Source organism: Oncorhynchus nerka, linkage group LG4 (genome assembly GCF_034236695.1).
Source record: "Oncorhynchus nerka isolate Pitt River linkage group LG4, Oner_Uvic_2.0, whole genome shotgun sequence".
Classification (NCBI taxonomy): Eukaryota; Metazoa; Chordata; class Actinopteri; order Salmoniformes; family Salmonidae; genus Oncorhynchus; species Oncorhynchus nerka.
Window position 1 is genome coordinate 60,056,924 of NC_088399.1, and position 13,866 is coordinate 60,070,789.

General features: G+C 46.8%; 1 long non-coding RNA gene across 1 annotated transcript; it reads right to left on the reverse strand.

The window, feature by feature from the left end:
* Positions 1–229: 229 nt before the first annotated feature.
* LOC135571436 (uncharacterized) lies at positions 230–2,517 on the reverse strand. The gene is made up of 3 exons (XR_010463813.1): positions 2,443–2,517; positions 439–561; positions 230–315 (listed from the first exon to the last, which is right to left on the reverse strand). It is a non-coding gene; the product is annotated as an uncharacterized LOC135571436 (long non-coding RNA).
* Between the last annotated feature and the right edge of the window lie 11,349 nt (positions 2,518–13,866).

Here is a 13,866-nt window from a genome sequence, read left to right on the forward strand (position 1 = left end):
TTTGTTGCATTTTCTCTCTCTTCGTTCCAGTTCACTTTTATAGTTCTCTCTGTTCTCTTAACACGTATGGACCCCAAACTTAATCCAGCATCTGACTAATTACACAAGACTTGAGTTCTGGGTTAAAGAGTTGTAGACAAATGAACCAAGTTGACATTTCGGCCAAATTGACATTGACCAAGTCCAATGGCTTCTAGCCTTTTTTCAGTAGAAAGGTTTCCCTCTTTAAACGTGAGAGGTAGATCCATAGATTGGTCACATTTCATGGACACACAGCTGCATACAGGGGAGTTGGGTCTCTCCTGATGGATTAGGCTTTAACACAACAGAGACATACTTTCAGTCTCTAATATATTTTGCCTAACGAAAATGTGAAACAGTTTTGTCACTCTTTCAATTGCACACGCATGCACACACACAAACACACACACATCCTACCTCGTAGCTTTAGTGTCATGTACCCCAGAGAGATTCATGTTAGAGGCAGTGCCCCCCTCCTCTCGGTCAACAGAGAGACTCATTTTAAAGTCAGTGCCCCACTCCCCTCATCTCTCATCAGACCTACAGTAGAAAACACACAATGGAGAGTGATACACACTTCCTGGATCAAAACTCGTACTGTAAAGACTACAGAGACACAATGTCTGGATCAGAACCAAACAGAAAATAATGACACATATTACCTTGAGCAAACAAATACCCATCAAATAAAAACAAACATGGACAGAAATCCTGTTTTGTTTTCGCTCTTCAACTATCAGCCATTTTACTGATAACCAAGAACAACTGATTCACTTCCTTTTTGAAAAAATGTTAGACTGAGTAACTAAACTGAAGTAGCAGCACTTACATCAACATCCATGTATTCTCTCTCTCTGCTAGTAGATACACAGACTTCCAGTCATTGTGCTAATGCTAGTTAGCATTGGCTTGCAAAACAACCTCCATTTATTGATTTAACCTTTATTTAGCTAGGCAAGTCGGTTAAGAACAAATTCTTATTTACAATGACAGCCTAGGAACGGTGGGTTAACTGCATTGTTCCGGAGCAGAACAGCAGATGTTTACCTTGTCAGCTCAGGGATTTGATAAACAGCCTAACACTCTTACCACTAGGCTTCCTGCCGAGAGATATAAAAGGTAAGCCCTTTTGAAGAGTAACCAGGCATCTTCTACTGACGGGATGAGGTCAATATTCTTCCAGGTTACCCGGGCCAAGTCGATTTGAAAGGCCTGCTCACTGAAGTGTTTTAGGGAGCGTTTGACAGTGATGAGGGGTGGTCATTTGACCGCAGACCCATTACGCTCGCAGGCAATGAGGCAGTGATCGCTGAGATCCTGGTTTAAGACAGCAGAGGTGTATTTAGAGGGCAAGTTGGTCAGGATGATATCTAAAAGGGTGCCCATGGTTACGGATTTAGGGTTGTACCTGGTAGGTTCCTTGATAATTTGTGTGAGATTGAGGGCATCAAGCTTAGATTGTAGGACGGCTGGGGTGTTAAGCATGTCCCAGTTTAGGTCACCTAACAGTACGAACTCTGAAGGTAGATGTGGGGGCGATTAATTCACATATGGTGTCCAGGGCACAGCTGGGGGCTGAGGGGGGTCTATAACAAGCGGCAACTGTGAGAGACTTGTTTCTGGAAAGGCCTGGGTTAACCTCTACATCACCAGAGGAACAGAGTTGGAGTAGGATAAGGGTACAGCTAAAGGCTATAAGAACTGGTCATCTAGTGCATTCGGAACAGAGAGTAAAGGAGCAGATTTCTGGGTGTGGAAAGAATAGATTCAAGGCATAATGTACAGACAAGGGTATGGTAGGATGTGAGTACAGTGGAGGAAAACCTAGGCATTGAGTGGCGATGAGAGAGGTTTTGTCTCTAGAGGCACCATTTAAGCCAGGTGAGGTCACTGCATGTGTGGGGGGTGGAACAAAAGGACTAGCTAAGGCATATTGAGGGTATTAACAACACAGACAAACCTTGTATAAAATATGTTCAATTTGTAACTTTATAACAACGTTAGATCTTCAATGTTATATCCACATCAGCTACCCTTTGGTCTCCCATCCAGCTTTAACCCTGCTTAACCGTGATACTTGTCACTGACTATTACCAATGTGATATCGTGAGAATGATTGTTGAGAGATCTCCATTTAATAACGGAAAAGATTTACTGTAGCTATCAAAGTCACTCCACAAAGAGTAGGTTTAGCAAAGCAAATTTAATGTGACCATACTTTATCACTCATGCTGTATATCATCAATCATGCTATTTATGCCTAGATAGCATTTGCAGCTATTGTCATCAATAGCTTAAATTGCTTAAACACAGAATTAAACAAAAAAATAGACCATACAAATATAATGATATTTAGTGATGTTAAATTGTGTTTGGTTATCAACGGAACCAAATATCAACATTTGAAGGAGATTTACTTACTTTATTATTTTCTTCTCTCAAGATGATTTTTTCTCTATCCTCTCAAAATGGAACCTGAATAAGATCAAAACGTACTTTCGGTTTAAGCTCAGCTGTCTTCCCACCCCACCCTGATAAAAGAGTGTTGTATTGATATCAAACATTAGATGGCAGTAAACACCTGTTCTTTTTTAAAAATGTATTTTTCTTTATTTTTGCAGTTAAATCTCTATACATACAAGAAGTATACAAACAGACAATGATAACATATGCTAGGGGGTACAACTAATTCCAGATTATACAAAGACCTTAAAAGATACACACGCATTGATTGTTTTAACAGCTTTCTTTTTAGTATAATGTAGAATGGTCTTAATGTATTGCTCAAATTCCTTATAGAAAACATGGAAGAGTGGTTTTTAATTAGTGGATTCACATTTATGACTATTACATTTTTCCATTAGCACAATTAGATTTATGATGTAAAATATGTTTTATTTATCCTTATTATAGTTAAGGAAACCGAGCAGCACATCCTCCCATAAAAAAGAAAAGTAATCAAGAATATGAATATCTTGCCATATTTTCTTTACATGTAGACAATGCCAAAACAATTCCAAAACCGTTGCTGGACGCTCAACACAAAAAGTACAGTTAATGTTGTCTTTTTTGAGTTTCTTCAGATTCACAGGGTAATACTTATGGATCATTCTGAAAGAGACCTATTTGACCTTGTTAACAAACAGGTATTTTTGTGGTAATAACCAGACATTTTCCAACAAATATCATTGATGAATGTATTCCAGTAAGTTGTGAAATGAGGAATGGAAACAATGTCCCCTTGAAATAAAGTATGTATAGATCTGTTGTTCTGAGGGAGCAAGGAGAAACACATTTGGAGAGTCAACTGGACTAAGCGAGGGAAGGTCAAGAAGGTGAAGTCTGGTTACACCTCTAAACAACATGAGAGTTCCAGATGAAATAGCATCAAAGACTATGACAAACTCTCTAGGTGTAACAGGGATATTGTAACAAGATAATGGTCTCTCCTCCACCCGTTACGGGGTCTGAGACGCCGAAGCCTCCCACCATTAGCTCTGACAAATTGAAAGCCCTAGTCATTGGCGACTCCATTATCCGCAGTATTAGACTTAAAACGAATCATCCAGCGATCATACACGGCTTACCAGGGGGCAGGGCTACCGACATTAAGGCTAATCTGAAGATGGTGCTGGCTAAAGCTAAAACTGGCAAGTGTAGAGAGTATAGGGATATTGTTATCCGAGTCGTCACAAACGATGTTAGGATGAAACAGTCAGAGGTCACCAAGCGCAACATAGCTTCAGTGTTTAAACCAGCTAGAAAGATGTGTCGGCATTGAGTAATTGTCTCTGCCCTCCTCTCAGTTAGTGGGAGTGATGAGCTCTACAGCAGAGTCTCACAACTCAATCGCTGGTTGAAAACTGTTTTCTGCCCCTCCCAAAATATAGAATTTGTAGATAATTGGCCCTCTTTCTGGGACCAAGCCTGGCCTGTTGAGGAGTGACTGACTCCATCCTAGCTGGAGGGGTGCTCTCATCTTATCTACGAGCATACACAGGGCTCTAACTCCCCTAGCTCCACAATGAGATAGGGTACAGGCCAGGCAGCAGGCTGTTAGCCAGCCTGCCAGTTTAGCGGAGTCTGCCACTAGCACAGTCAGTGAAGTCAGCTCAGCTATCCCCATTGAGACCGTGTCTGTGCCTCGTCCTAGGTTGGGCAAAATTAAACATGGCGGTGTTCGCCTTAGCAATCTCACTGGAATAAAGACCTCCTCCATTCCTGCCATTATTGAAAGAGATTGTGATACCTCACATCTCAAAATAGGGCTACTTAATGTTAAATCCCTCACTTCCAAGGCAGTTATAGTCAATGAACTAATCACTGATCATAATCTTGGTGTGATTGGCCTGACTGAAACATGGCTTAAGCCTGATGAATCTACTGTATTAAATGAGGCCTCATCTCCTGGTTACACTAGTGACCATATCCCCTGCGCATCCCCGCGCATTGCTAACATTTACGATAGCAAATTTCCATTTACAAAAAAACCCCAACGTTTTTGTCTTTTGAGCTTCTAGTCATGAAATCTATGCAGCCTACTCAATCCCTTTTTATAGCTACTGTTTACAGGCCTCCTGGGCCATATACAGCATTCCTCACAGAGTTCCCTGAATTCCTATCGGATCTTGTAGTCATGGCTGTCACGACTTCCGCCGAAGTTGGCTCCCCTGCCTGTTCAGGCAGTGCTCGGCGGCCGTCATCGCCGTTCTACTAGCCGCTACCAATCCCTTTTTGTTTGTCTGTTGGTTTTGTCTTATTAGTTTCACCTGGTTTAATTAGCTTCCCTATATGTAGTAGTTTGACCCGCCCTTGTTTTGTGCGGGATTGTCTTAATGTTATGTGTGTGCATGTTAGGTAGTGGTGTATTTTCTTTTCTTTACTTGACACCCTGTGGTTTTTGGGTTGTCTTGTATTAGTGTCCTGCACCCTGTATTGAGTTGGGCTTATTATTTTGGAGTGCAAGAGTAAAGCACTTTACTCAGTTACTCTCACTCTCTGCGTCTGATTCCTGCACCCACCTAGTCCCGCGTGACAGAATCCCGCACCACTGATGGAATCGGCAGGAGCAGCCGCATCTCCTCTCCCATCGATGGAGGAAAGGGTCCTCCATCATACCAGCGTTCTCCATAGGATTGGTTCGTCCATGGACCAAATGATGGAGAGGATGGATCGATGGGAGAGGAGTGGCCTTCCCACCTCATCTCCAGCACCCCCTCCTCCATTACCTCCTGTTCCTGCTACCGCATCTGGCTCCGAGGCTCTTTGGCTGACGCTCCCACGGGAGTATGATGGAACGGCGGCGGGGTGCCAGGGTTTCCTTCTACAACTGGAACTGTACCTGGCTACCGTGCGTCCTACTCCCTCCGGAGAGGAGAGCGTGAGCACCCTCGTCTCCTATTTGACTGGGCGAGCTCTCGAGTGGGCAACGCAGTGTGGAATGGTCCGGACTCGGCGAGGGATCATTACCCCGAGTTCACCCGCCAATTCCGAGCTGTGTTTGACCATCCACCAGAGCGTCGTGCGGCGGGTGAACGGCTGTTCCACCTGCGTCAGGAGACGAGGAGCGCGCAGGACTTTGCCCTGGAGTTCAGGACCTTGGCCGCAGGAGCAGGGTGGAACGACAGGGCCCTGATATATCATTTCCATTGCAGTCTCAGGGAGGACGTCCGCAGGGAGCTAGCGTGTCGGGACACCACCCTCACACTGGATGAACTCATTGACATGGCTATCCGTCTCGACAACCTGCTGGCTGCCTGCAGGCGTTCGGATCAGGTCCTGTCGTTTCCACTTCCCAGCCCTCCTGCCCCTATCCCTATGGAGTTAGGAGGGGTGGCTTCGAGGGGTCCGGAGGAGGAGTGTCCTCCTGCACCAGTTGTGGTCGGCGAGGACACACAGCCGACCGGTGCTGGAGGAACTCGTCTGGGAGTCGGGAGGGCAGGCGGAGCACTACTCGATCATCCCAGGTGAGTAAGCACCAGACTCACCCAGATCTTCCTGTCGGTCATATGTATATGTTAACTTCTTTCCCTGGGTTTTTTCCCTCTCTACAGCATAAGGCGCTAGTCGATTCAGGCGCAGCTGGGAATTTCATGGATCGGTGGCTCGCGTTAAGGCTAGGGATTCCCCTTGTGGTGTTAGACCTACCTTTCCCCGTGCACTCCTTAGATAGCCGACCATTAGGGTCAGGAGTAGTTAGGGAGGCCATGGTGCCGCTGGACATGGTAACGCAGGGGAGTCATAAGGAGCAGATTAGTCTGTTCCTTATCGATTCCCCTGCATTTCCAGTGGTGTTGGGAATTCCCTGGCTAGCTCAGCACAACCCGGTGATTTCCTGGCGACAGGGGGCTCTTAAAGGGTGGTCAGAGGATTGTTCAGGCAGGTGTATAGGAGTTGCCGTTGGTGCAACTACGGTGGAGAGTCCAGACCAGGTTTCCACCGTGCGCATTCCCTCTGAATATGACGATTTGGCTATCGCCTTCAGTAAAAAGAGGGCGACCCAATTACCACCCCAACGTCGAGGGGACTGCGCGATAAACCTCCTGGAGAACGCTGCACTTCCTAGGAATCACGTGTATCCATTGTCCCAGGAGGAGACAGTAGTGATGGAAACATATGTTCCTGAATCGCTGGGACAGGGTACATTCGGCCCTCCGCATCACCCGTCTCCTCGAGCTTCTTTTTTGTGAAGACGAAGGATGGAGGTCTGCGTCCGTGCATTGATTATCGAGGTCTAAATTCCATCACAGTGGGGTTTAGTTACCCACTACCTCTCATCGCTACGGCGGTGGAATCAATTCACGGGGCGCGCTTCTTCACAAAACTGGACCTGAAGAGTGTGTATAATCTGGTGCGTGTCCGGGGAGGAGATGAGTGGAAAACCGCATTTAGTATTACATCTGGTCATTATGAGTACCGCGTCATGCCATATGGGTTGAAGAATGCTCCAGCCGTCTTCCAATCCTTCGTAGATGAGATTCTTCGAGACCTGCTCGGGCAGGGAGTGGTAGTGTACATCGATGACATCTTGATCTATTCTGCAACACGCGACTGCTGGAGCATGACCTGTATTGACAATCTGGACCCTCTATTTCTGAAACTATCTGCCGCCATTGTCACAACCCCTATTACCAGCCTGTTCAACCTCTCTTTCATATCGTCTGAGATCCCCAAGGATTGGAAAGCTGCCGCAGTCATCCCCCTCTTCAAAGGGGGAGACACCCTGGACACAAACTGCTATAGACCTATATCCATCCTGCCCTGCCTATCTAAGGTCTTCGAAAGCCAAGTCAACAAACAGGTCACTGACCATCTCGAATCCCACCGTACCTTCTCCGCTGTGCAATCTGGTTTCCGAGCCGGTCACGGGTGCACCTCAGCCACACTCAAGGTACTAAACGATATCATAACCGCCATCGATAAAAGACAGTACTGTGCAGCCGTCTTCATCGACCTCGCCAAGGCTTTCGACTCTGTCAATCACCATATTCTTATCGGCAGACTCAATAGCTTTTCGGATGACTGCCTTGCCTGGTTCAGAGTTCAGTGTGTCAAATCGGAGGGCATGCTGTCCGGTCCTCTGGCAGTCTCTATGGGGGTGCCACAGGGTTCAATTCTCGGGCCGACTCTTTTCTCTGTATATATCAATGATGTTGCTCTTGCTGCGGGCGATTCCCTGATCCACCTCTACGCAGACGACACCATCCTATATACTTTCGGCCCGTCATTGGACACTGTGCTATCTAACCTCCAAACGAGCTTCAATGCCATACAGCACTCCTTCCGTGGCCTCCAACTGCTCTTAAACGCGAGTAAAACCAAATGCATGCTTTTCAACCGATCGCTGCCTGCACCCGCATGCCCGACTAGCATCACCACCCTGGATGGTTCCGACCTTGAATATGTGGACATCTATAAGTACCTAGGTGTCTGGCTAGACTGCAAACTCTCCTTCCAGACTCACATCAAACATCTCCAATCGAAAATCAAATCAAGAGTCAGCTTTCTATTCCGCAACAAAGCCTCCTTCACTCACGCCGCCAAGCTTACCCTAGTAAAACTGACTATCCTACCGATCCTCGACTTCGGCGATGTCATCTACAAAATGGCTTCCAACACTCTACTCAGCAAACTGGATGCAGTCTATCACAGTGCCATCCATTTTGTCACCAAAGCACCTTATACCACCCACCACTGCGACTTGTATGCTCTAGTCGGCTGGCCCTCGCTACATATTCGTCGCCAGACCCACTGGCTCCAGGTCATCTACAAGTCCATGCTAGGTAAAGCTCCGCCTTATCTCAGTGCACTGGTCACGATGGCAACACCCATCCGTAGCACGCGCTCCAGCAGGTGTATCTCACTGATCATCCCTAAAGCCAACACCTCATTTGGCCGCCTTTCGTTCCAGTACTCTGCTGCCTGTGACTGGAACGAACTGCAAAAATCGCTGAAGTTGGAGACTTTTATCTCCCTCACCAACTTCAAACATCAGCTATCCGAGCAGCTAACCGATCGCTGCAGCTGTACATAGTCTATTGGTAAATAGCCCACCCATTTTCACCTACCTCATTCCCATACTGTTTTTATACTGTTTTTTATTTATTTACTTTTCTGCTCTTTTGCACACCAATATCTCTACCTGTACATGACCATCTGATCATTTATCACTCCAGTGTTAATCTGCAAAATTGTATTATTCGCCTACCTCCTCATGCCTTTTGCACACATTGTATATAGACTGCCCATTTTTTTCTACTGTGTTATTGACTTGTTAATTGTTTACTCCATGTGTAACTCTGTGTTGTCTGTTCACACTGCTATGCTTTATCTTGGCCAGGTCGCAGTTGCAAATGAGAACTTGTTCTCAACTAGCCTACCTGGTTAAATAAAGGTGAAATAAAATAAAATAAAAATTGCAAGGTGGAGAAATGTGTGTTCTTCAAACAGGCCGTTTCCTTCCTGGGTTATCGTATTTCCACCTCCCGGGTGGTGATGGAGGATGACCGGTTACAGCCGTGCGTAATTGGCCGACTCCGACCACGGTGAAAGAGGTGCAGCGGTTTTTAGGGATTGCCAATTATTACCGGGGGTTTATCCGGGGTTTTGGTCAGGTGACTGCTCCCATTACCTCACTGCTGAAGGGAGGACCGGTGCGCTTGCGTTGGTCAGCAGAGGCAGGCAGAACTTACAGTCGTTTGAAGGAGCTGTTCACCAATGCGCCCGTGTTGGCGCATCCGGACCCCTCTTTAGTGTTCATAGTGGAGGTGGACACGTCCAAGACGGGGGTCGGGGCCATGCTGTCCCAGCGCTCCGGCGTGCCACCCAAGCTCCGCCCTTGTGCCTTCTTGTCGAGGAAGACCGGGAGTTGTTAGCTGTAGTCATGGCTCTGAAGATGTGGAGACATTGGCTTGAGGGGGCGAAACACCATTTTCTCATCGGGACTGACCATCGTAATCTCGAGTATATCCGGGCAGCGAGGAGACTAAATCCGCGTCAAGCTAGATGGGCCATGTTTTTCACCCGGTTTCGGTTTACCATCTCATACCTGCCAGTCTCCCAAAACACCAAAGCCAACTCGCTGTCCCGCCTCTATGATACCGAGGAGCGGTCCGTTGAGCCAACTCCCATCATTCCACCTTCATGTCTCGTGGCACCGGTGGTATGGGAGGTGGACGCAGGGATAGAGAGGGCCTCACGGTTAGAGCCGTCCCCCCTAACTGTCCAGCGGGGGCTCAGTACGTGCCGAGGGGGGTCCGGGATAAGCTAATCCGTTGGGCTCATACTAGAGGACAGTGCGGAGTCTTAGAGCGAGATACTGGTGGACCACGCTGGCTAAGGACGTGAGATTTTATGTCTCCTCCTGCTCAGTGTGCGCTCAGAGCACGGCTCCTTAGCACTTGTCTAGAGGGAAGTTACAGCCCCTCCCCGTTCCACAACGGCCGTGGACACACTTATCGGTGGACTTTCTTACCGACCTTCCCCCGTTCCAGGGAAGTAATACGATCCTGGTCGTTGTGGATCGGTTTTCTAAGTTCTGTCATCTTATCCAGTTGCCCGGTCTCCCTACGACCCTGCAGACTTGCGGAGGCCTTGTTTACCCATGTCTTCCGGCATTATGGGGTGCCTGAGGTCATCGTTTCTGACCAGGGCCCCCAATTCACGTCCAGAGTATGGAGGGCGTTTATGGAGAGATTGGGGGTCTCGGTCAGCTTAACCTTGGGTTTTCATCCCGAGAGTAATAGGCAGGTGGGGCGTGTAAACCAGGATGTGGGCAGGTTGTGGGCAGGTTTCTGCGGTCATATTGCCGGGACCGGCCTGGTGAGTGGGCAAGGTATGTTCCTTGGGCTGAGCTCGCTCAGAACTCCCTCCGCCACTCCTCAAAGAAACATGTCCCCTTTTGAGTGTGTGTTGGGTTACCAGCCGGTCCTGGCCTCATGGCATCAGAGCCAGACCGAGGCTCCTGTGGTAGAAAAATGGGTACAGCGCTCCAAGGACACCTGGAAAGCCGTCTAGGAATCGCTAAGGTTAGCGGGAGAACGGCATTTGCACCGGGGGACAGGGTATGGCTCTCGCCCCGATACCTGCCCCACCGCCTGCCCTGTCGGAAGCTGGGGCCGCAGTGTGTGGGGCCGTTCAAAGTCCTGAGGAGAATAAACAAGGAGTGTTACAGGTTACAACTTCCTAGGTATTACCATATTAACCCCTCGTTTCATGTGTCTCTCCTCAGGCCGGTGGTGGCTGGTCCCCTGCAAGAAGGTGGTCCCTCCGCCCCCTCTGGACATCGAGGGGTCCCCGGCGTACACAGTACGTGGCATTCTGGACTCGAGATGCCGGGTGAGGGGCCTACAGTACCTCGTCGACTGGGAGGGGTACTGTCCGGAGGAGAGATGCTGGGTTCCGGTGGGGAACATTTTGGACCCTTCTCTCCTGAGAGATTTCCACTGCCTCCACCCGGATCACCCGGCGCCTCGTCCTCCGGATCGTCCCCGAGGCCGGTGGTGGCGCGCTGGGGGAGCCGTGCGTCAGGGGGGGGGGGATACTGTCACGACTTCCGCCGAAGTTGGCTCCCCTGCCTATTCGGGCGGTGCTCGGCGGTCGTCGTCGCCGTCCTACCGAATCCCTTTTTCGTTTGTCTGTTGTTTTTGTCTTATTAGTTTCACCTGTGTGTATTTTGGTTTAATTAGCTTCCCTATATGTAGTAGTTTGACCCGCCCTTGTTTTGTGCGGGATTGTCTTTATGTTACGTGTATGCATGTTAGGTAGTGGTGTATTTTATTTTCTTTACTTGACACCCTGTGGTTTTTGGGTTGTCTTGTATTAGTGTCCTGCGCCCTGTATTGTGTTGGGCTTATTATTTTGGAGTGCAAGAGTAAAGCACTTTACTCAGTTACTCTCTCTCTCTGAGTCTGATTCCTGCACCCACCTAGTCCCGCGTGACAATGGCAGATAATATTAGAATTCACTCCAAAAGGCTTTCGGAGCCATCATCAACTCAGTGGGTTTTGTCCAACATGTCTCCGGACCTACTCACTGCCACAGTCATACTCTGGGCCTAGTTTTGTCATGTGGAATAAATGTTGTGGATCTTAATGTTTTTTCTCATAATCCTGGACAATCGGACCACCATTTTATTATGTTTGCAATCGCAACAAATGTTCTGCTCAGACCCCAACCAAGGATCATCAAAAGTTGTGCTATAAATTCTCGGACAACCCAAAGATTCCTAGATGCCGTTCCAGACTCCCTCCACCTATCCAAGGACGTCAGAGTAAAAAAATCACTTAACCAACTAACTGAGGAACTCAATTTAACCTTGCGCAATACCCTAGATGCAGTCGCACCCCTTACAACAAAAAACATTTGTCATAAGAACCTAGCTCCCTGGTATACAGAAAATACCCGAGCTCTGAAGCGAGCTTCCAGAAAATGGAAACAGAAATGGCGCTACACCAAACTGGAAGTCTTCTGACTAGCTTGGAAAGACAGTATCGTGCAGTATCGAAGAGCCCTCACTGCTGATCGATCATCCTATTTTTCCAACTTAATTGAGGAAAAGAACAATCCAAAATGTATTTTTGATACTGTCGCAAAGCTAACGAAAAAGCAGCATTCCCCAAGAGAGGATGGCTTTCACTTCAGCAGTAATAAATTCATGAACTTGTTTCAGGAAAAGATCATGATCAATAGAAAGCTAATTACGGACTCCTCTTTAAATCTGCGTATTCCTCCAAAGCTCAGTTGTCCTGAGTCTGCACAACTCTGCCAGGACCTAGGATCAAGGGAGACACTCAAGTTTTTTAGTATCATATCTCTTGACACATTAATGAAAATAATCATGGCCTCTAAACCTTCAAGCTGCATACTGGACCCTATTCCAAATAAACTACTGAAAGAGCTGCTTCCTGTGCTTGGACCTCCTATGTTAAACATAATAAAGGTCTCTCTATCCACCGGGTGTGTACCAAACTCACTAAAAGTGGCAGTAATAAAGCTATAAAACTATTGGCCTATATCGAATCTCCCATTCATCTCAAAAATGTTAGAAAAATCTGTTGTGCAGCAACTCACTACCTTCCTGAAGACAAACAATGTATACAAAACACTTCAGTCTGGTTTTAGACCTCATCATAGCACCGAGACTGCACTTGTGAAGGTGGTAAATTACCTTTTTATGCTGTCAGACTGAGGCTCTGCATCTGTCCTCGTGCTCCTAGACCTTAGTGCTGCTTTGATACTATCGATCACCATATTCTTTTGGAGGGATTGGAAACCCAAATTGGTCTACACGGACAAGTTCTGGCCTGGTTTAGATCTTGTCTGTCAGGTTGTCTCTGTGGATGGTTTGTCCTCTGACGAATCAACTGTAAATGTTGGTGTCCCTCAAGGCTCCGTTTTAGGACCACTATTGTTTTCAATATATATTTTACCTCTTGGTGATGACATTTGGAAACATTTCGATGAAACATGGTGAAGCCCCAGAATTGCCCTCCCTGGAAGCCTGTGTTTCAGACATAAGTGGATGGCGGCAAATGTTCTACTTTTAAACTCGGACAAAACAGGGATGCTTGTTCTAGGTCCCAAGAAACAAAGAAATCTTGTGTTGAATCTGACAATTAATCTTGATGGTTGTACAGTCGTCTCAAATAAAACTGAAGGACCTCTGCATTACCCTGATCTCTCTTTTGACGAACATATCAAGACTGTTCCAAGGACAGCTTTTTTTCCATCCACGTAACATTGCAAAAATCTGAAACTTTCTGTCCAATAATTATGCTGAAAAATGTATCCATGCTTTTGTCACTTCTATGTAATTTTTGCATTTGTTTAAATTCACATTTATTTAACCAGCTAGGCTAGTTGAGAACAAGTTCTCGTTTACAACTGCGACCTGGCCAAGATAAAGCAAAGCAGTGTGACACAAACAACAACACAGACTTACACATGGAATAAACAAACATACAGTCAATAACACAATAGATACAAAATTCTATATACAGTGTGTGCAAATGAGGTAAGATAAGGGAGGTAAGGCAATAAATAGGCCATAGTGGCAAAATAATTACAATTTAGCATTTAAATACTGGAGTGATAGATGGGCAGAAGATGAATGTGCAAGTAGAGATACTGGGGTGCAAAAGAGCAAAAAATGTAATAACCGTATGGGGATGAGGTAGTTGGATGGGCTATTTACAGATGGGCTATGTACAGATGCAGTGATCTGTGAGCTGCTCTGACAGCTGGTGCTTAAAGTTAGTGAGGGAGATATGGATCTCTAGCTTCAATGATTTTTGAATTTAGTTCCAGTTATTGGCAGCAGAGAACTGTAAGGAGAGTCGGCCCGAG